General features: G+C 44.3%; 1 protein-coding gene and 1 pseudogene across 2 annotated transcripts in view; one reads left to right on the plus strand and one right to left on the minus strand.

The window, feature by feature from the left end:
- Positions 1-24,153, minus strand: part of RCOR1 (REST corepressor 1) — a 118,260-nt gene that overhangs the window by 88,544 nt on the left and 5,563 nt on the right. The gene's annotated exons all lie outside the window — the stretch shown is intronic.
- LOC118977022 (uncharacterized) lies at positions 10,186-10,304 on the plus strand (annotated as a pseudogene).

The raw sequence follows: 24,153 nt of genomic DNA on the forward strand, positions 1-24,153 counted from the left end.
AAAAAGTTTTATCACTGGTTCGATTCCCAGTCAGGGCACAGGCCTGGGTGGCAGGCCAGGTCCCCAGTGGGGGCCATGGCAGTGGCAACCACACATTGATGTTTCTCTCCCTCTCGCTTACCCTCTCTTCCCCCTCTCTAAAAATAAATAAAGTCTTTTTTTAAAAAGTGTTTAAATACCATGCATATATAAAAAGATTAACATCATAACAATACTAACAGTGAACTTCTTGTCAAACACTATTCTCTAAGTACCTGATGTGTATTAATTCACTTAGTAATACTGTTGGGAGAATATCAATGGTATAAAGCAGTGGATCCTGAGATTGGTTTTCTTCTGAATAAGACACCACTGAGAACGTTATGAAAGCTATGGAGCCTGACATGCTCTACAAAAATCCACATACAACATTTTGCACACAACTTCAGAGGGCTCCTAAGTAGGAGGTTAAAAACCCCGACATTCATTCAGCATACTAAGAAACAGGCATATAAAAATATGAAGACAATGCAGCCAGATGAAAGTTTTTCCAGGGAGGTTGGATCTTCATATTCAGTGGAAGATAAAAAATGCATGGTGACCCTGGCTGATGTGGCTCAGTGGACTGAGCACCGGGCCTGTGAACCAAAGGGTCAAAAGGCCTCTGGTTACATGAGTTGGGGGCCAGGTCCCCAGTTGGGGGCATGAGAGAGACGGCTGATCTTTCTACCTTCCTTCCCCCTCTCTAAAAATAAATAAGTAAAATCTGTGCTCACTTTGGCAGCACATATACTAAAAATAAATAAATAAAATCTTAAAAAAAGAAAAAAGAATGCATGGTATAGTTTCATGGTGTACTTGGGAAGAATTATGTAATCTATAAAAATTATGAAAATGGGAGGGTGGAGGGAACCAGGAGAATTTTAAAGTCAACAAGCCTTAGATCAAACCCAAGCTTTGAAAATTACTGGCTATGTCACACGCAACACTGGGCAAGTCAGTCTTAGTTCCCTGGTATGTAAAACGCCAATGTTTCCCTCGTGTGTAAAACACCCACGTTCTGCCTGGCGAGGTGGCTCAGCTGCCTGGAGCATCATCCCATGAACCAAAAAGTTGTGGGTTGGATTCCCAGTTGGGTACATACAGGAGGCAAACAACTGGTGTTTCTCTCTCACAGCGATATTTCTGCCTCTCCCCCTCCCCCTTCCTCTCTCTCAAAAAAATAAATTAAAAATATATCCTCGGTTAAAGATAAATAAAATATCAATGTTCTTCACAAGATTGCTATAATGAATACATACAAAAGGCAGCTATACATGGTAAACATTATCTGTGCCAAAGTCATCTTAAAAGTTAAGAAACTCGCTAACATTTTCCCTGAATCTGAATATATGAGTCTGTTCGACAAATGTGAAGACAAGTCCAATATCATTCCGACTTACAACCACCCCCCCTTCCCTAGAAGGAGGTAAACTGCCATCGACGGCGACAGCAGAAGCAACAGAAGCAACTAGTGTCAGAGCTGCACCACCGGAAGCACAACAGAAGGCACATGTGGAAACGTCCTAACTACGTGGAGTGCTTATCCGGAACACGTACCGAAATTAGTACGGGAACCCTCTGCCCCGAGACGACAGAAAGCACAGAGCTTCACCAGACTGCAGTCACGTTAGCCACCCGTTCAGCCCAAGACAGACTTCACTACTACTCAGATCGTCAGCACTTGGTGTGGAGAGGTCTGCTTTGCTTTTCCTGCAGCCAGGGCTAATGAGGAGGCCATCACACCACACTCACCCCTCACCAACTGGGCAAGACACAACTGCAGCAGCAGACACTCCGCAGCTGCTACACACCCCTGCCCCACTTGGAGACATTCCGGGAAGACCAGTGGACCTTCACCCCACACGCCTGAAGCACAATCACGTGCAGGTACACAAGCACACAGGTGTGAGACACTCTGGCGGCACCTCACATCAAAGTGGGATCTTAAAGGTCAGGTCTCAAATCTACTTTCCATTATATAGAAAAGCAGGATGTTTAATTTTATTTTTTTTAATATATTTTATTGATTATACCATTACAGTTGTTCTATTCCCCTCCACCCGCACACTCCCTCCCCCACTATTCTCCCCCCCTTAGTTTATAACCACGTGTCGCAAGTTCTTTAGATTCTATATTTCCCCCACTATTCTCGCCCTCCTCCTATCTATTTTCTACCTACCATCTATGCTATTTTCTGTGCCTTCTCCCCCCTTCTCCTCCTCCCACTCCCCTGTTGCTAACTCTCCATGTGTTCTTCATTTCTATGGTTCCACTCCTGATCTAGCTGTCCTCTTGGTTTGCTTTTGTTTTAGGTGTGGTTGTTAATAACTGTGTGTTTGCTGTCCTTTCACTGTTCATATTTTTCATCATCTCTTTCTTATATAAGTCCCTTTAGCATTTCATATAATAAGGGCTTGGTGATGATGAACTCCTTGAACTTGCCCTTATCTGAGAAGCACTTTATCTGTCCTTCCATTCTAAATGAAAGTTTTGCTGGATAAAGCAATCTTGGCTGTAGGTCTTTGGATTTCATGACTTGGAATACTTCTTTCCAGCCCCTTCTTGCCTGTAAGGTCTCTTTTGAGAAATCCGCTGACAGTCTGATGGGTACTCCTTTGTAGGTGACTGTCCCCTTATCCCTTGCTGCTTCTAGGATTCTCTCCTTCATTTTAGTCTTGGCTAATGTAATTATGATGTGCCTTGGTGTGTTCCTTCTTGGGTCCAACTTCTTTGGCACTCTCTGAGCTTCCTGGATTTCCTGGAAGTCTATTTCCTTTGCCAGACTGGGGAAGTTCTCCTTTATTATTTGTTCAAATACGTTTTCCACTCGTGGCTGTTTCTTTCCCCCTTCTGGTACCCCTATAATCCGGATGTTGGAACGTTTAAAGATGTCCTGGAGGTTCCTAAGCCTCTCCTCATTTTTTTGAATTCTCATTTCTTCATTCCTTTCTGGTGGGATGTTTTGTTCTTCCTTCTGGTCCATTCCATTGATTTGAGTCCCAGTTTCCTTTCCATCACTATTGGTTTCCTGTGCATCTCCCTTCATTTCAATTAGTTTAGCCTTCATATGTTCCTCTAATTTGTGACTATAATCTACCAGTTCTGTGAGCATCCTGATAAATAGTGTCTTAAATTGGGCTTCTGAAAGGCTGGCAATCTGTTGGTCGCTTAGAGCTATTGGCTCTGGGACTTTGAGTTCTTCTTGCGCCATTTTTTAGGCTGTTGGTGCCTGTTCCGTAGCAGGATCAGAGCCCTAAAGTGTTCACTAGAGCAGGGCAACTAAGTCGCTGGGTTGTGACGCTGTATGTGGGGGCGGGGTCAAAGAGGGACAATGGCTTCCCTCTGCCGCCTGCTGCCACGACTCCCACCAGCACCGCATCCACCACCGTCATCAGGCCCACGCGTTTCATTCCACTGCACGCAAGTGTGCCACCGCCGTCAGCCCTCCACCACTGGGTTCGCCCCCTGGGGCCTGCGTGGTCCGTCTCACTGCGCGCAAACGTGCGACCTCAGTCAGTCTGCCCCGCACCCTGACTGGTTCCGGGCTGCCTGCGGGCCTAGGTCGGGGGATCTGTCCTGCCCGACCCAGCTCCGCTGCTGGCTCCGCCTCTCTTACCGTCCCGTTGAACGGTTCGTAGTTGTCAGATTTACGTATAATTCTGTTTTCTGGTCTTTGGGTGTGTCCTAGTTCTCCAAAACTTTTGTTGTATTCAAACTTGGTTGTGGGAGAAGGCACAGTGTTTCCACCTACGCCTCCATCTTGGCGGAAGTCAGGATGTTTAATTTTAGAATTTCCTTTTCCAGTCAACTTTTCAAAATTTAATATTCTACTGACAACGAATTCCACTTTGGATTACAAACTAACTGCCCTTCAAAGTACGGAGTAAAAAGAACTTTGCCCCACGAAGTTTTCTGGAACCCGCCAGGCCGCAGAGCACACTCGAACTGGGAAAGCCCTGCTGCCGCCCTCCAGCTGGCTTCTGGGAACCTGTGACCGCCTCCTGTACGACTGGGAGTGAACTCCGGAGCTGGAGGAGACCCCTGAGACCACCTGGCTGACTCCAGAATGGAGCTGTACCTTGGGGGATTAGCTTCCAAGTTATCGCATCAGGTGAGGATGGCAGAGTCAAAACCTACCTAGAAAAATAACATCAGGACCCTCTCCCCTGGAGACCAACAAGTGAAATCACCTCAGAAAGCTCAAGGCCAGTCTTCTCCTCCACTGTGCAAGTCACCCCTCCCCTGGTCACTGAGCACGCCAGGTTGTGGGGTTGTGTCTAGACCTCACGTCCAATTTCAAACGCGAGGACCGTACTTAACTACAGTCATATTTCCAGACTAGCAGAATCACAAGGAAAGATTCCAGGAAACACCTAACTCTTGCTTCCTCCAGAGCTCAAGTATGAGTTTGACGACAGTACGTTTAACGACTGTACATCCAGGTTAGTCCTAGAGAGTTCCAGTTTGTACCTGTCAACCCAGCACAACTTTTAAAAGCCCCTGTTCACTCTCAAAAGTAGTCTGGACCAGCCTCCTACCAATGCACTTACCCCCACACCTTGTGCAGTCAACTCCCAGCACAAATCTGGACCAGGCTGTGGCCCGTGTTAACCAAGGAAACTGTCAGAAGTGGTAATGTGCCAGGTCTGGGCCCGCACTCGAAAAGGACTAGAGATCTCCGCCCCTCCTTCTTGGAGCGCTAGCTTTGGGGAGCCCTGAGATACTGTGTAAGGAACTGTGCTGCCCACTGGAGTCTGCTCCCACTGAAGAATAGGCCCTGAGACTACATGGGGAAGAAAACAGGCCCGGCTGCCCCAGCACTTCAGTGCAGCCCCCAGGTGACACTCTTCCCAGCCCTCCAGACAGCAGCCACAAGACGCTCTAAGCCCAGAGAATGGCTACCCAGCTGGACGGGAAATATGAAATAGTGGTGGTTATTTAATCCGTGAACTCTGAGAGGTTTGTTAAACTTTCCTGTGCGAGTCAAGGGAACTCCGGTTAATTCTTCACTGAAGACTCCAAAGTTGGTTGAACTGACTGATAACTTGAGCCCAAAAAGGCAAGACCCTTTGTAAAGGCAATCACTAGTACTCTCCTGGACCGGGAATGGACCTGAGACCCAGGAACTTACAGGAGATATGACCCCAGGAAGGTCTGCGAAGGTTAAAGCTGAGGGAGGCTTGTGGTTTAGTTATTTTTGAACTGATCTTAGACAGGATTCCTAACTTTGAGCAGTTGCTTTGTACTGTTTATGCTAAGCAGACACTTTAGAATATTTACTACTACTACTACAGGGTTAAACAGCCTGCCCAAGAGTCCGACATTCCTGCATGACACAAAACAAGATGACATCTCTGTACCTAGGAGGTGGCATATAATGAAAAAATAGTGAAGAACGTAGAGTCCAGATCAAGGTACCCCACACTTGGTTCTGCCACTCACCAACCGAGACCTCAGGCAAGCTGTCTGAGCTCTCCAGATCTCAGCTCGCGGTCCATTACAAAGGGGATGACGCCGCCTGTGCCGCAGGACTGCTATGAGGACTGAAGGCCTTTATAAAGCTCTCCGGCATGGAGCTGGTTCTTACGCACACACGGAGCTAGAGGGAAAGGAGGTGAGAAGGCTGGCGTGGTGCCTTCAGAATTGCATCGGTCCAGCCATACTTAGACTACATTACAGGAATATATACAAAAGACATGTAAAGGCATCTGTAAGCCAATAAAGGTATTCATTGCTAAGAAATGCAGGCTTGAAACCTCTATTTTTTAAACTTCATGGAAAGAGTTTCTGTCCCTGTTTTTAAACAATCAGGAAATTGTTACTGAGAGACAAATTGTCGCCAGGCACGAGTCTATAAGCTAGACTATAAAACACAAGATTAAAAAGTCCTCACCTCATAAGCCCTGGCTGGTGTAGCTCAGTGGATTGAGCGCGGGCCTGTGAAGCAAAGGATCACTGGTTCGATTCCCAGTCAGGGCACATGCCTGGGTTGCAGGCCAGGTTCCCCAGTAGGGGATACATGAGACGCAACCACACATTGATGTTTCTCTCCCACTTTCTCCTTCCCTTCCTCTCTCTCTAAAAATAAATAAATAAAATATTTATTTTAAAAAAAACCCTGGCTGGTGTAGCTCAGTGGATTGAGCGCGGGCCTGCAAACCAGAGGATCGCAGTTTGATTCCCAGTCAGGGCACATGTCTGGGTTGCAGGCCGGTTCCCTGCAGGTCAACTCCCAGCAGGGGACGCACGAAAGGCAACCATACATTGATGTTTCTCTCCCTCTCTCCTTCCCCTCTAAAGATAAATAAATAAATAAAATCTTTAAAAAAAAAAGTCCTCACCTCATAGAGCTTACCTTCTAGTTGCAGGAGTCAGACAGTAAACAAGATAAATAAGGAAGTATGTTGCATATTGATAAGAGTGAATGAGAAGAAAAATAAAGCAAGGAAGGGAAACAGGAAACATCAGAGATGCAGCTGAAATTTTTAGATTGACCAGAAAAATCCTCACTGGGAATGCAACACTTCGGCGCAGAGGGAAAGAAAGAAGGCCAGGAGCCTTCGGGTAAGGGGAGAAGCAGAGGGGCCAAGAAAAGGCACTGCAGGCAGAAAACAACGCCCAGAGAACCTAAGACAGAAGCACGGCTCAAAATGGCCAAGAAACAGCGAGCAGGCCCCTGGGACTGGGCAGAGAGAAAGGGAAGGTAGTTGGAACTGAGGCCAGGATGGCAGTGACCAGATCTTGTAGGGTTAAACTGGCACACTGTTCTGGATGTCATGGGGAAAAAGGGTTTTGTGGTGGTTAGTTTTACGTATCAACCTGACCAGGCCACAGAGTGCCCAGATATTGGTCAAATATCATTGACTGCGTCTGTGAGGATGTTTTCGGATGAGATTAACATTTGAATTGGTAGACTGAGTAAAGTGGATTGCCCTCCATAATATGGGTGGCTCTCATCCAATCAGCCGAAGAGAAAAAAGCTCGAGCTGAACAGTGGATCTCTTTACTCTCAGGTCTTTGGATGGGACTTGAACTCACACCCCCACTTCTCCTACACCCCCAGCTCACTAACTGCAGATCTGGGAACTTCTCAGCCTCCAGTTACACAGGCCAATTCTCCTTATGATATGTATATATGTATGTGTGTGTGTGTTATGTATACATCCTATTGGTTCTGTTTCCCTGGAGAACCCTGACTAATCAGGTTTAGAAGAGGAGTGATCTACTGGGTGTCTCAGGGTAAACAGGTCAAATAAGAGAAGAACTGCAAGCTGACCACTGGATTTAGCAATAGGGAGGTCTCCAGTGATGTTATGAAAACTTATAGAGCCCTGGCTGGTGCGGCTCAGGGATTGAGTGTCGGACTGCAAACCAAAGGGTTGCCAGTTTGATTCCCAGTCAGGGCACATGTCTCAGTTTCCAACCAGGTCCCCAGTAGGGGGTGAGTGAGAGGCAACCACACCTTCTTTNTGTGTGTTATGTATACATCCTATTGGTTCTGTTTCCCTGGAGAACCCTGACTAATCAGGTTTAGAAGAGGAGTGATCTACTGGGTGTCTCGGGGTAAACAGGTCAAATAAGAGAAGAACTGCAAGCTGACCACTGGATTTAGCAATAGGGAGGTCTCCGGTGATGTTATGAAAACTTATAGAGCCCTGGCTGGTGCGGCTCAGGGATTGAGTGTCGGACTGCAAACCAAAGGGTTGCCAGTTTGATTCCCAGTCAGGGCACATGTCTCAGTTTCCAACCAGGTCCCCAGTAGGGGGTGAGTGAGAGGCAACCACACCTTCTTTCTTTCCCTGTTGTTTCTCTCCCTCTCTTCCTCCCTCCCTTCCCCCCTCTAAAAATAAATAAAATCTAAAAAAGAAAGATATAGAAAATACAATATAGGCAATTACCCAGAGAAATTTTTTAAAATATTTTATTTATTTATTATCAGAGGGAAAAGGAGGAAGAAAGAGAAACATCTGTATGTGGTTGCCTCTCACGTGCCCCCTACTAGCGACCTGGCCGGCAACCCAGGCATGTGCCCTGACTGGGAATCAAACTGGCCACCCTTTGGTTTGCAGTCTAACACTCAATCCACTGAACTACACCAGCCGGGGCCAGAGAAATTTTTTTAAAACAAGGGAGAAGTAACACCCTATTTGCATGCTGTTGAGACTACAACAGAAGAAACATCCAATGACACAAATAAAGGAGGAATGAGTGACAGAACCTTTGAGCAGATAGAAGGCAACAGGGTCTAATGCACGAGCAGAGACATTAGCCTGGGCTTGGAGCGTGAACAGTTACAGCAGCTAAGGCAGATGACTACGCACAGATGCGGGAAGGTAGCACATACGGCAGCAGGAGCCTGGGCAAGTTCTCTTCCGATTGCTTCCATTTTTTCCCAGTGCAATAAAGGAAGGGTGTAGGAAGAATTGAAGGTTTAAATGAGGTAAGTGCTGTCTAGGTGAGTAAACTGCAGCAGTAAAACAGAATATAACAGAACAGGCCTGCCCGATTTGGGTGATTATGACTTTAAAGTGAGACTAGTCAGTACGATTTCTCCAGCCACAATCAGCTGTATAAATACAGGCAAAGAATAAGCAAAAAAGGCTGCACTAAACAGGCTGTAACAGGAGCAGTTCACGCACCTCCCCAAATCCACTAAGACCAGCCCACTGCTCTACCAGCTGAACAGCCCCACAAGGGCCAGCAAAGGCTCATGAGCTTCACACAATCACAAAGCCCCAGCCTATGACATGTATCTCCTCGCCTAATACCACCAGCTGTCCCTGCCTCCCCTGGGGGTAAGGGCTGGGCTTCAGTGGCTGTCACTGTGCTCATGGCGGCAGAGCCATGGCAGCTCAAATGCCAAGATTCAGCTGCCTCTCCAGCAGCTGCCTGGAGAGGCCAGTGACAAACCCAACAGCACAGATGAGTGAAGACCCTGTGGGGCGACTCTGACCACGACAAGACAGGAGAAGGGAAGGAACCAGCAAATAAGTGTTTCAGCTGTCCTCTCCATATGCCTGCCCCACCCAGGAGTGTCCCAAAATTCTTTTTTTTTTTAAGATCTTATTCACTTATTTTTAGAGGGGAAGGAGAAAGGGAGGGAAACATCAATGTATGGTTGCCTTTTATGCGTCCCCTGCTGGGAACTGGCCTGCAGGGAACTGGCCTGCAACCCAGGCATGTGCTCTGACTGGGAACTGAACCGTGATCCTCTGGTTCGCAGACCTGTGCTCAATCCACTGAGCTACACCAGCCAGGGCAGGGGTGTCCCAAAATTCTTATATACCACCAGTAGGAGTGTGAAGTATGGAAAAGCTTTCAGTTTCTTAAAAATTAAGCATACGACTACTATATAATTTCATTCTTGAATATTTACCCAAGATAAAATATATGCTCATGCAAAGATCGTACAGGGATATTCAGAATAGCTTTATTTGTCACAGCCACACAATGGAAATAACATAAATATCACCCTGGCTGGTATGGTGCAGTGGGTTGAACCAAAGAGTCACTGGTTCAATTCCCCAGTCAGGGCACATGCCTGGGATGCAGGTCAGGTCCCCTGGTGGGGGTGTGCAAGAGGTAACCAATCAATGTTTCTCTCACACACTGATGTTTTTCTCCCTCTCTTTCTCCCTCCCTTCCCCTCTAAAAATAAATAAATAAAATCTTTAAAGAAAAAATGATCCAAATATCCATCAAGAGGTAAATGAATAAAAAACTTCTGGTATATCCATATAATGTAACACCACTCAGCAATAAAAAGGAATGATCAATTGATACATGCAGCCACATGAATGAGTCTCAAAATAATTATGCAAAATGAAACAAGCCAGAAACATAGTACACAAGTTAAGACTCCATTTATATAAAACTCTAGACAATGCAAATAACATGTAGTGAGAAGAAGGAGATCAGTGGTTGCTTGGAAGGGGGTAGGAATTACAAAAGGGCACAAGGAAACTGTTGGGGGTGATGGATATATTCAATACCTTGTGATGATGATTTCACAGGTGCATCCCTATGTCAAAACTAATCAAACTGTAAACTTTAAATATGAAAGTTTACTGAATGTCAAATCATACCTCAATAAAACTTTTTTTAATGGAACACATGTTTGAATCCTAATCTCAACAAACCAACTGTTTACAAGTAGTTGACTGGATCGCTTCTCGGCCTTTTGGCTAAGATCAAGTGTAGTATCTGTTCTTATCAGTTTAAAAGTAGTTGACTGGAGATTTAATTACACTAGGAAATAAGTATTAATTTAAGTGTGATATTTGTGGATAGGTTTTTTCATTAACATTGTTTTTTATATTTAAAGATTTTTAGAGTAATTTAGCTTTACAGCAAAATCGAGGAAGGCAGAGATTTCCCATCTATGCCCTGCCCCGAGACATGAACAGCCTCCCAGATTACCAGCACCCTCACCATGAGAGACATCTGTAGCAAACGATGAACCTACACTGATACATCATAATCACAAAGAATTCACTTTTGGTGCTATACATTCTATGGGTTTGGAAATGTCTAATGGTATCAGTATGATATCACACAGAATAGTTTCACTGCCCTGAAATTCTCTGTGTCCCACCTATTCATCGCTCCCCCTGATCTTTCTACTGTCTACGCAGATTGGCCTCTTCCAGAACGTCACATAGTTGGACTCATACAGTATGTAGCTAGACTGTAATATAGAGGTAATATACTTACGGATGGATAGGTACATAGGTCAAGGTAGGCCTCATTGAGAAGGAAACATTTGAGCAAAGATATGAAAGAAGTGAAGGAGATAAAATCAAATAATGCAAGACCAGACTGAGCAGATCTCATAAGGCCACTGTGAGGTCTTTTGCTTTTAGACCTTAGTGAAATGCCACCACTAGTGAGGCTGTGAGCAGCAGAGAAACATACTGATTTATACCTTAATATACAGAAGCAGGACTTACTAAAAGATGCTGCAGTAATTTGAGTTACAGGTGATGACTGTTTATAGGATAGTAGCAGTGGAGGCAATGAAGCAATTGTATTTTCCAAGCTACTATAGATGGTCTGTAGACAAGGATACAACAATTATACAGGCAGGGGACTTCCAGCCAAGATGGAGGAAACACTATGCCCCCTCCCACAACTAAATTTAAAGACAGCAAAGTTTTAGAAATAAGAACGCAGCCAAAACACAGAAGATTGAACTGTACGGAAGTCCAACAACAAAGAACCACCCAGCCAAACCAGTAAGAGGGGCGCAGTCAGCAGCGGGGCGGGTTGGGCTGGAAAGATCGTTCAGTCCGACGGACCCAGGAGCGTAAGCAGGTGCAGGTAGCAGATCCCAGGCGTGGGGTGGCAACAGGCGGACCCAGCGAGGGCGCAGGGCTGCTGGCTGACCGCAGTCACGCATTGATGCGCAGATAAACCAAGCGAAGGAGCAAGCAGTGAGACGGACTGCTCAGGCCAGGGCCTGAAAGCATCAATTGAAAAGACTTTTGGGGTCGAGGTGCTGGGAGAGGCTCCCAGGCTCACACAGAGTTCACTGGAGAGACCCACAGGGTCCTGGAGGGTACACGGGCCCACACACCTGGGAATCAGTACCAGAGGGGCCCAAATTTGCTTGTGGGAAGCCGCAGAGGGGACAGAAATCTGAGACAGAGCGGAGCAAAGCAAAGCACCATTTTTTTTCCTTCTCTGACCCCGCCCCCACATACAGCATCATAACCCAGCAACCTGGGTTGCCCCACCCTGGTGCCGCACCCTCATACATAACAGGTGCAAACAGTCCAAACATTATGACTCAAGAACAGCTCAAAGCCCCAGAGCCTATAATTCTAAGTGACCAAGAAATAGCCAAACTTTCAGATGCACAGTTCAAACCACTGGTGATCACGATGCTCACAAAATTGGTTGACTTTAGTCACAAATTAGAAGAACATATGAAGGCTAAACTGATTGAAATGAAGGGAGATGCACAGGAAACCAATAGTGATGGAAAGGAAACTGGGATTCAAATCAAGGGAGTGGACCAGAAGGAAGAAACAACCAAACAGAAAAGAAGGAAGAAACAAGAATTCAAAAAAATGAGGAGAGGCTTAGGAACCTCCAGGACATCTTTAAACTCCACGAGTTTCAACATCCAAATTATAGGGGTATCAGAAGGGGAAGAGGAACAGCCATGAGTGGAAAATTTATTTTATAATAATAAAGGAGAACTTCCCCAGTCTGGCAAAGGAAATAATAGAGGAGAACTTCCTCAGTCTGGCAAAGGTAACAGACTTCCAGGAAATCCAAGCTCAGGCAGTCCCAAAGAAGTTGGACCCAAGGAGGAACACACCAAGGCACATCATCATTACATTAGCCAAGATTAAAATGAAGGAGAGAATTCTAGAAGCAGCTAGAGGTAAGAAGACAGTCACCTACAAAGGAGTGCCCATCAGACTGTCAGTGGATTTCTCAAAAGAGACCTTCCAGGCAAGAAGGGGCTGGAAGGAAGTATTCCAAGTCATGAAATCCAAAGACCTACATCCAAGACTGCTCTATCCAGCAAAGCTTCCAGTTAGAATGGATGAAATGCTTCTCAGATAAGATCAAATTCAAGGAGTTCATCATCACCAAGCCCTTATTATAAGAAATGTTAAAGGGACTTATTTAAGAAAAAGAAGATAAAAAATATGAACAGTGAAAGGACAGCAAACTCACAGTTATTAACAACCACACCTAAAACAAAAGCAAACCAAGAGGACAGCTAGATCAGGAGTGGAACCACAGAAATGGAGATCACATGGAGGGTTAGCAACAGGGGAGTGGGAGGAGGAGAAGGGGGAAGAAGGTACAGAGAATAAGTAGCATAGTCAGTGGGTAGAATATAGACAGGGGAGGGCAAGAGTAGTGTGGGAAATACAGAATCTAAAGAACTTGTGACACATGGACATGAACAAAAAGGGGGAGAGTGTGCAGGGTGGAGGGGAATGAAGGGGGGAATGGGACAATTGTAATGGCGTAATCAATAAAACATATTAAAAAAAACAATTATATAGGCAGTTCCCACCCTCAACAGGTATGGGAGAAGATATAAAAGCTAATAATTACTTGAAAATAGAGAAGCGCTACCCTGGCTGGGCAACCCAGCTGGTTGGAATATTGTCCTGTCCCTGTGCACCAAAACACTGAAGGTTCAATCCCCAGTCGGGACACATGTGAGGTGGGCAGGAAGCGATCTATGTTTCTCTCTCAGATCTCTCTCTATTTCTCTCTTTCTCTCTCTCTCTCTCCACCTCCTCTTCTCTCGAATCAATAAACAGGTATTTGGGAGAGAATTAAAAAAATAGAGAAGTGCTATAAGAGAGGTAAGCAACACGGCACAACAGGAAAACAGATGAGGTGAACCCAACTTAGAGGAGAAATAAGAGAAGAGTTCATGATAATTCTAAACGAATGTTGCCTGAATTATTATGTGCAGGTATTATCAGTCTCAAAGCTCCTATATCCCGTTTCAGTGAATGGCACCACCAACCACAAGTCCCCCGAACCAGAGACCAGGTGTATTGTAGCCTGTCTGTGCCCCACATCAGATCTGTCATTTAAGTCTGTCCATCTAACAACTGAAGAGCCTTCCAATCCATCCTCACTTGCCTCCTGAATCAGGACTCTCAGGGCGACCCCTCATCAGAGCTCAAGTCCAGGAGGGCTTCGCGCAGTGTGGAGGGTTGCGACAGGCACACAGCAGTGCTCGGTTTCCGAGTGAGTGAGTGGTCTTCCCAACTGTCTGAGAACCCATTCTCACAAGCAATAAGCAACAAGAATCCTCCCCCACCCAACAAGCAACAATCGGTCCATGCTGCAATTGCATTCACAGCCCTCATTTCACAAAAACGCTACACTACTGCTTTTATAACACAAACATTAAGGAAGGTGTGTTATTTTTATGCACATCAGAGACAAGAGTCTGTGTGATTGTTAAAAATATCACTTAACGTTTAAAATAAATTCCAACTGGAGAATAACTGCCAGTAAGTACAAGACTTCTTTTCAGGTAATAAAAATGAAATCAGGCCTGGCTGGTGTAGCTCAGTGGATTGAGTGCAGGCTGCGAATCAAAGGGTCACCAGTCGATTCCCAGTCAGGGCACATGCCTGGGTTGCAGGCCAGGTCCCCAGTGAGGGCCATGTGAGAGGCAACCACACACTGATGCTTCTCTCCCTCTCTTTCTCCCTCCCTTCCCCTCTCTCTATAAATAAATAAATAAATAAATAAATAAAACTTTAAAATATGAAATTAGATAATGGTAATGACTGCACAATTCTGAATAATACTAAACCCCACCAAATTGTACACTTTAGAAGAGTAAATTTCATGTTATGTGAATTACATATTTAAAAAGCTATTTAAAGATAAAATAAATCCCTTAGCTGGTACACAAGGCCCTTGTGATCTGGTATGTGCAAACCTCTGCTCTAACTTCCATCACTTTTCCTAATTCTTCTGCAGGCTTCAATAATATCAAACTACTCCTGATTCCTCAAAACACACAAGCCCTCACTATGCACAGGACCTAACTTGTGGCTCCCTCAGTCACAAGTATTTTTGCTTCATCCTCCCTTCAAGACTTACCTTCAAGATCACCTATGGAAAACCAGTTGTGTCTTTCACACACAGTTTCAACCACCTCACCTCCTCCCACCAGGCCCCCAGGCTTTCAGAGCACAGGTGCACCTCCATCATACGGCACTTACCATACCAGACTAGGCATTTTATACCACGGAAAACAGTAAGTATCTGAAAATAATTAAGTCTAATACATATACACATTTATTTTCCACAATGTTCCAATGCCACTCAAAAGCAAATTTACTAACTTTCTGCTCCCCAAAATGCTTTTTGAGTAGCAAACATATCTGAACTCTTACAATCATTAAGTCTGGTTGTTGGACATACAGGACTCATGAATATTCTATTTTTTTCTTTATGTTTCAACTTTCCACAAGCAAATCTACTAATGCAGGAAAACTGTGTGACTATATCACACCCTATAGCAGAAAAAGGGGTAGCGTTCTTGGACCAGTGGAAGTAGCCACAGTCTACCACTTCACTCGTGTGAAGTGGGTGGGGGGGGGGGCGGGGTGAAAGCATCTGACCTGCCTTAAGGGGAATGACGCTCCTGAAAAGCTAAAAACTGAGAACACTTCATTAAATCTCATCTTACTTTTCCAGAGTATAATTCCAATCTCATACATGTTCTTAAATAGCTTTTCTCCTTCACAATTACAAAGTCAACCACTGAATGTGTCTAACGGGTAAGAAGCTGCGTGCTTTTAGAATAGCAGATCATCACTCACGCTGCCGCAACTGCACTGAAGTTTGCAGAATCTATACTCCAAACCACTGACACCAACGCTCTCACTTTCTATTGCTACTTGCTCTCGGTAAGACAGAAAGTGTCATTTTAAAACTTCTCACAGCAGTAAAACTTTTACTTAAAAAACTACTTAAGAAACTTAATACGCAGAAACTAAACAAAAGCTCAGCTACTCCAGCCGACACCCTGCCTTGGCAGGGTAAGAGGCCCACATCCCCGCCACCCAACCTCTCGGCTCCGCTACTGCTGTGCAAAACGGCAACGCCACGGAGACTGCCCTGTTGCCAAGAAAGGCTCACACCCAGAGTTCATGAGCTGATATATAAAACCCTACCTAATTAAGTTCAGAGTGTCAATATATGGCATATGAAAAGTGCCAGATGCTCAAAAATCAAAAAGGCGTCTAGCTGAAAGTTACTAGAAAACAACAGAAATTTCTGTAAGAAGTGCTTCAAAAGGAATACATACATCCACACGCACTCATTTTACTAGATCCCAGCAAGATGGAGGTCCAAGGAAGTCTAAGAATGAGATTTTTTTTTCTTAGAAAAGGTTTATTTATTTTTTAAATATATTTTATTGATTATACCATTACAGTTGTTCTATTCCCCCCCTTCATTCCCCTCCACCGGGCACACCCCCTCCCCCACTATTCCCCCCCCTTTAGTTTATGTCCACGTGTCTCAAGTTCTTTAGATTCTATATTTCCCATACTATTCTTGCCCTCTCCACTGTCTATTTTCTACCCACCGTCTATGCTACTTATTTTCTGTATCTTCTCCCCCCTTCTCCTCCTCTCACTCCCCTGTTGCTAACCCTCCATGTGTTTGTTCTTCATTTCTATGGTTCTGCTCCTGATCTAGCTGTCCTCTTGGTTTGCTTTTGTTTTAGGTGTGGTTGTTAATAACTGTGAGTTTGCTGTCCTTTCACTGTTCATATTTTTATCTTCTTTTTCTTAGATAAGTCCCTTTAACATTTCATATAAGAAGGGCTTGGTGATGATGAACTCCTTGAACTTGACCTTATCTGAGAAGCGCTTTATCTGCCCTTCCATTCTAACTGGAAGCTTTGCTGGATAGAGCAGTCTTGGATGTAGGTCTTTGGATTTCATGACTTGGAATACTTCCTTCCAGCCCCTTCTTGCCTGGAAGGTCTCTTTTGAGAAATCAGCTGACAGTCTGATGGGCACTCCTTTGTAGGTGACTGTCCCCTTATCTCTTGCTGCTTCTAGGATTCTCTCCTTCATTTTAATCTTGGCTAATGTAATGATGATGTACCTTGGTGTGTTCCTCCTTAGGTCCAACTTCTTTTGGACTCTCTGAGCTTCCTGGAAGTCTATTTCCTTTGCCAGACTGGGGAGGTTCTCCTTTGTTATTTGTTCAAATAAGTTTTCCACTTGTTGCTCTTGTTCTTCCCCTTCTGGTACCCCTATAATGCAGATGTTGGAATGTTTTAAGATGTCCTGGAGGTTCCTAAGCCTCTCATTTTTTTTGAATTCTTGTTTCTTCATTTTGTTCTGGTTGAATGTATCTTTCTTCCTTCTGGTCCACTCCACTGATTTGAGTCCCAGTTTCCTTCCCATCACTATTGGTTCCCTGTGCATTTCCCTTCATTTCAATTAGTTTAGCCTTCATTTGTTCCTCTAATTTGTGACTAAAATCAACCAGTTCTGTGAGCATCCTGATCACCAGTATTTTGAACTGTGCATCCAATAGGTTGGCTATCTCTTTGTCGCTTAGAAATATTGGCTCTGGGGCTTTAAGCTGTTTTTCTGCTTGAGCCATAATGTTTTGGTCTGTTCGAACCTATTATGTATGAGGGGTGGAGCCTTAGGTGTTCACCAGGGCTGGGCAACCCAGTTGCTGGGTTGTGACGTTGTATTTGGGGGCAGGGTTCGAGAGGGAAAAAATGGCGTTTTGCTCCACTCTCTGTTGCACCTCAGTTCCTTCTGTCGCTTACCCCAAGCGAACTGGGCCTTTCTGGTACTGATTCCTGTGTGGGTGGGTTTCTCCAACAAACTTTCCTGTGACGGTGGGAGTCTCTCCCTGTGCCTCAACCCCCACAAGTGTTTTCAATCCATATTTTGAGACTTTGTTTCCCAGTGCTAGGACCCTGGATTGTGCGACCTGTCTCGTTCCCCAGTTATCTGCACACGAATGTGGGACCGCTGCCTGGTCGGCCGGCCACCTTGTGCATGGTGCCCCGCTTCTCAGTCGCTACCTCGCTGGGTCTGTCCGTTGCCACCCCATGTCTGGGGTCTGCCAGCCACTGCCTGGGTTTCCAGGGTCTGCCCCGTGCCGCCTTGTGCGCCCAGGGTGCCTTGCGCATCCAGTGTCACCACTTGCTGTGCTATGACCCCTCTCCACTCGGCTGTCCAACTACCGGTCTGGATGAATGTGTCTATTTTAACTCCTTGGTTGTTGGACTTTCATACAGTTCAATTTTCTTTCAGTTTTGGCTGTCACTTTGTTTCTGAATTGTTGTTGTCCTTACTTTGGTTGTTCAAGGAGGCACAGTGTGTCTACCTATGCCTCCATCTCTGCCAGAAGTCTATCCAGTTTTCTTTTTAATTTTTATTTACTTACTATCACAGAGAGGGGAAGGGAGGGAGAAAAGGAGAGAAACATCGGTCACTTGACTCTGACATACACCCCAACTGGGGACCAAACCTGCAACCCAGGCATGTGCCCTGACCAGGAATCGAACCAGCAACCATTCACTTTGCTAAACGACACCCAACCAACTAAGCCATACTAGTCAGGGCTAAAACCCAAATTTTAAAGTTTAAAAGTCGCATCAACTTCAAGAAGATATCAAATACAATAGGGGTAAAAGAAAACATAAGGGAAAAGGTCATCAAGGAACATGTATAAAGGACCCATGGACAAACTCCAGAGGTGGGTAGGATTGGGGGGGGATGGGGAACGTGGTGGGGAGAAAACGGAGACAACTGTATTCGAACATTAAATACATGCATAAATAAAAACATATGAATACATATCAATTTTTCTAACAAAAAGGAAATATAACCAATTCCTCTCATTCCTTTTTTTAAAATCTAGACTGACTTTTGCTCCCATCCAAGGTGGAGTGATATGAGCATTTACCCTATAGTGTCTCAAACAACTAAAAAATGCACAAATATAAAAAGCAACCGTTGTAAAGACACTGAATACCAAGTAACAAAGTACAGAGATCCCCGAGAAATGGGAAACAAATGGAGTAAACCCTGTAAGTGCCCAGTTTACTGCCTGGAGAGAGTTTCCGACTGGCAGCTTAGGGAAGAAGCACCCAGGGGAAGGTGGCAGTCCCCCTGAGTTGAGGAGGTTAAGCTGAGTACAAGGAAGCCAAGGCAGCTCGAGTTCATCAGGCCGACTATCAGAAGGAAAGAGCCACACCGAATGAGAACTCCAGAGATCTGCAAAGGGCCACCCCACCCCTGAGTATTCGGCACAGTGCTAACCAGCACAAGCCTGTGAAGAAAATACTTGGGGGTTCTGGATAAAGAACCATCACAAAGAATAAAAAGAAACAACCCACGAGGTTCACACAGTGCCAAGGAGAGTGCCTGTTGCCAACAGCCAGAGTGGAAAACCTCAGAATTCATGGAACATTGAGTACAACACATAGTCATAGCAAATGCTTAGCCCTACACCAAACGCTGCTCTGATCCACCTAACAAAGCTTGAAAGCACACCCCTCAACCCGCAACCCAGGCACGTGCCCTGACCAGGAATCGAACTGGTGACCTTTCAGTCTGCAGGAGCCACTAAATGGGTCAGGGCTGAAACGAACTATTTCTGAATAACTCAATCATCTAGAACAAAGCTCAAGAATATTTATAGTAATACAAAAATATCCAGCATCCATCGAAGTAATATCCGGCATCTAAACAAAAACTTCCAGACAAGCAAAGAAACAGGAAAAGGCAACCCATAATGAGAAAAATCAATCAACTCAAAACAACCCAGAAATGACTCAGGTGACAGAATTAGTGGACAAGGGTATTAAAACAATTATAACAGCATTTCAGTGTGTTCAAGAAGTTAGAGGAAACACTGAGTATCTAAGCAGAGTCACAAAATACATTTTAAAAAAGACTCAAATCAAACTTCTAGATAGGAAACCTATAATGTCTGAGATTTTAAAATATACTGGATAGGATTAAAGGCAGATTAAATATTGCAAAAGAAAAGATTCGTTAACTTCAAGCTATAGCAATAAAAAGCATACAAAAATAAAACAAAAAAGGAAGAACAAACATCAGTTAAGTAATGAGACTTCAAATCGCCTAATATCAGGTGAGGCAAAAGTAGGTTTACAGTTGTTCATAAGGAAAATAATACAATAATAAATAATAATACAAGAATAAACTGCCCTGGCAGGTGTGTGGCTCAGTGGACTGAGTGCTGGCCTGCAAACTAAAGGGTCACCAGTTTGATTCCCAGTCAGGGCACATGCCCGGGTTGTGGGCCAGGTCCCCAGTAGGGGGCCCATGAGAAACAACCACACGTGACGTTTCTCTCTTTCTCTTTCTCCCTCCCTTCCCCTCTGTTCAAAATGAATAAATAAGATTTTTTTAAAAAGAATAAACTCACGTACTCACAACTGTAAATCTACTCTTGCCCCATCCTGTGTATGTGTAATTGTATATTTTAAATATGTAGTTTATCTTATATCAATTATGCCTCAATAAGGCTGTTTCTAAAAACCTAATCTTCCAAGACATACTATTGTTCAAGTCCTATATTTATCTTCAGTACACACATCTTTATCATCTTTTTGGTTTAAGTAGGTACTAAATAACCACCTCAAAAAATTAAGCTTTGCTAAGCTTTCAATTTTCTTCCTTTTTTAAAAAAGATTTTATTTATTTTTAGAGAGAGGGGAAAGGGAGAAGAAAGAGAGAGAAACATCAATATATGGTTGCCTCTCATGTGGCCCCCCACTGGGGACATGGCCTGAAACCCAGGCATGTGCCCTGACTGGGAATCGAACTGGTGACCCTTTGGTTCACAGCCCACGTACAACCCACTGGGCTATACCAGTCAGCGCTGAATTTTTTAAGTAATTTTTATTTTTCTATATTTTAAGGTTTTATTTATTTATTTTTAGAGCAAGGGGAAGGGCGGGAGAAAAAGAGGGAGACAAAAATCCATGGGTTGCCTCTCGCACACCCCTGACTTGGGGCCTGGCCTGCAACCCAGGCATGTGCCCTCACTGGGAACCAAACCAACAACCCCTCAGTTCTAAGGCCGGCAATCAGTCCACTGAGCCACACCAGCCAAAGCTCAAAGCAATTTTGAAAACATTTATTGCTTACACATTATGTAATATTAACTTTTAACCTACTAAATACCATAGAATCATAAACAATGAGAAACTATGCTTTAAAACTTAGCTGAAAGGCCCGTTTTATCTAAAACTTCTTCCTGGTTTCCTCAAGCGCCTTCCCAGCACACACAGACCACGGTGACTGCACCCAGCCATACCCGACAGTACCCTCCGTGCACTGCCGTCAGCAGTGCAGAGGGGTGGGAAGAACAGGGAATGGGAACTAACTGCTAATGGTTACGAGATTTTTCTCCCGGGGTGATAATGCCACTTTAGAACTAGATCAGGTGGTGTCTGTACAACATTGTGAATGTCCAAAATCCCACTGAACTGTTCACTTTAAAATGGTTATTATAGTAACATAAATTCTACCTTGATTTTTAAAAATTTTTAAGAATATACCTAAGCAAGCCTTGACTGGTGTGGACCAGTGGTTTAAGCACCAACCCATTAACCAAAAGGTCACTGGTTTGATTCCCGTCAGGACACAGGCCCAGGTTGTGGGCCAGGTCCCAGTAGTGGGCACATGAGAGGCAACCATACACTGATGCTTCTCTCCCTCTCTTTCTCCCTCCCTTCCCCTCTCCCTAAAAATGAAGAATAACAAAGAAGAACAAAGGAGAAAGAAAATGAAAGAAGAAAGAAGATGATGACACCAAAGCAAGCCCTGGCTGCTGAGGCTCCATTAGCTGGAGCGTCATCCCATACTTGGAAAGGTTGCAGGTTGTGGGTTCAATCCCCAGCCAGGGTGCATACGAAGGACTGATCAATGCTTCCCTCTCACATCAATGTCTGTCTGTTGTCTGTCTGTCTCTCTCTCTCTCACCTCTCTAAGAGGAATGAAGGTGTGGCTCAGTGGGTTGGGTATCATCCTACAAAGCAAAAGGTTACAGGTTCATTTCCAAGTCAGGGCACTGCCTGTGTTACCACCAAGTCCCTGGGTCACCACCCCCTGGTTGGGGGCCATGCAAGAGGCACCTATCAATGTTTGTCTCCCTCTTTCTCCTTCCCTTCCCCGCTCTCTAAAAATAAGTAAATATTTTTAAAATGTCTATTCAAGAAAAGTCAGGCACACCAAGCATATGTTCTTATTAAACTCAGAACCACGCTCAGCTAGGACAAGTCAGCAGAAGAGAAACCTAAACTAGAGCTCAGACAGCAATGGCCCAGCCTCCAGGAGAGCAGAGGTGTGGGACGCCACCAGCTCCCACAAGGCTCTACCGCGCCCAGGAGTGGGGATGCGCTGCTCATCTGGGAAACATCAAAGCACACACACTATGTACATGCACAATTGGTTCCTTTCAGAAAAGGACTGACGAACACAACACGTACTGTTTACCACACACAGAAGTATGTGCTCAAGCACAACAAATCCCCCTTCAGAGGGAGAGGGCTGAGCAGTGTCATCAGCCAACAGGCCAGCAGCCAGCAGGCTGGCACCTTAGGGATTCATGGCAGCACCAATGCCAAGGCCGGGCCAATGACTGAACACAGCAGGGCCATTCCTGCCCAGTGGACGCTTCCAACAATCTCTGCTCTGGCGGAAATTTCCTCCAGCTGCACCGCAGTCCTGGCCCCAGATCCAGCATCAGTCTCCCTTTTCTGTTTCCCTTCATCGGTATCACACCTACATCGAAGGCTTTGACCATCTTGCCTTCTTCCTTCCCTCTTTATCCTGCACAGGCATTTACACCCACGAATCTCGTGCACATATAAATCTACCTCAACGTCTGCTTCTCAGAGGATGCAAACAAACTATCACAGGAATAAATAAGTGGACTTCCAAGTAGTGAAGGAGGGAGTGGAGGAATTAGCCTCAGCTGCACCTGAAGCAGGTATGGCTGAGTATTAAGTGTGTAATCACAGTGGTGGGTACATAAGAGTGCCGTGTGGTGTGTCTTCTCTTCTATTTGGACATTTTTTAACAAATCTGTTTTTACAACTCTATCCTACTTTATGTTAATTTGCAAGGACATTCAAACATGCACAATAACTAGCTAGTCACTTCAGTTTTTGAGGTTTAACTTTTATCTGGGTTACTGCACCCGGTAACAAGGTTCTGAAACTTCTAAAACAATGAAAGTTTTCTTTGCTATACAACTGAAGTGAAGAGATATTAGGCTTTGGCTATTCACAGAATTGAGCATCATGATTTTCAGTGTTTGAGAGAAAATTGATGGAAAAAGTTTGCAGTACTTGACATGTATTTGCATGCACAAAATAAAATTATTTGTGCATTATTTGTCCGCCTTAAATTTTTTTTTAAATAAAACAATAAAATTTGGAGTTTGGCCCCACAGGGCCCTAAGTCTCCCTTAAGATACTTTCAATAGTTAGGCACTGACAGACAGACATACGAGTCACTTTATCTCTCTAGGTCTCACATTCCTCATCTAGAACATAGGAAGGTTGGATTATAGAGACATTATAATTTTCTCTCATTACTGTAAGGGACGGAAAATCCAGAAATTTCAAAGACTCAGGTCTAGGGTACAATTTTTACTAAGATCCACATGTTAAAGAATTTGACTACTTTGAAAAAAAATAGGAGTTTTAGGGTTATTAACATTTCATTTAAATAATACTTTAATGTTGTTTTAAAATGTGTGTTTCTCTCAAACATTTTAGCAAACCACTTTTGCTACCTTATATCAACTTGAAAATGTTGCATGTTTAATAATCAACAGAAACTATAAAACGCAATCAGAGGCTGAATAAATGTATTATTAAAACTTCCAGCCTGGCTGGTGTAGCTCAGTGGATTGAGCCCAGGCCTGCGGACCACACGATCACGGTTGGATTCCCAGTCAGGGCACATGCCTGGGTTGCAGGCCAGTTCCCAGCAGGGGACACATGAGAGGCAACCATACATTGATATTTCTCTCCCTCTCTCCTTCCCTTCCCCTCTAAAATAAATAAAATATTTTTAAAAAATAAAATAAATAAAAAATAAAAAAAAACTTCCAATACACGAAACAGAAAAAACTGTTCTATTGCAATTATCTCCCTCCGTATCATTTCTAGGATCATAATATTTTCCACAATTGCTATTTAATGCTGTAGAATTAACAACTCAGTCCAAAACATGGGTCAGCATTCCATCCCCAGTTCCTCCCGTTCTCAGACTTCTACCGTGCTGCTGCAGCGCCGGTCTCATCAGACAGCGATTTCAAGTCCTCTGTCTCGAACATAAATACTTATGACATACTCCTTAGCCAAGATCACCACTATCCCTTACAGTAAGGGGACAAAATAGAAGCCTTATTTCTTACTTTTAAATTATGCATGGAAGAACCTCTGAGAAAGGCTAAGAAAGTGAGGGCTAGCTAACCTGTAAGTCAATTACAACAATTTCTGTAGCGAGAGGAAGATATAAAAAGTTTGGTAAACTGGAGAAGAATACAGTAGCTTGGATAGAACTTTGATGTTTCATCTCCAAAGACCTTTTTAAA

This window comes from Sturnira hondurensis, unplaced genomic scaffold (genome assembly GCF_014824575.4).
Source record: "Sturnira hondurensis isolate 20B ecotype Veracruz unplaced genomic scaffold, ASM1482457v3 Scaffold0021143, whole genome shotgun sequence".
In the NCBI taxonomy this organism is placed as follows: domain Eukaryota; kingdom Metazoa; phylum Chordata; class Mammalia; order Chiroptera; family Phyllostomidae; genus Sturnira; species Sturnira hondurensis.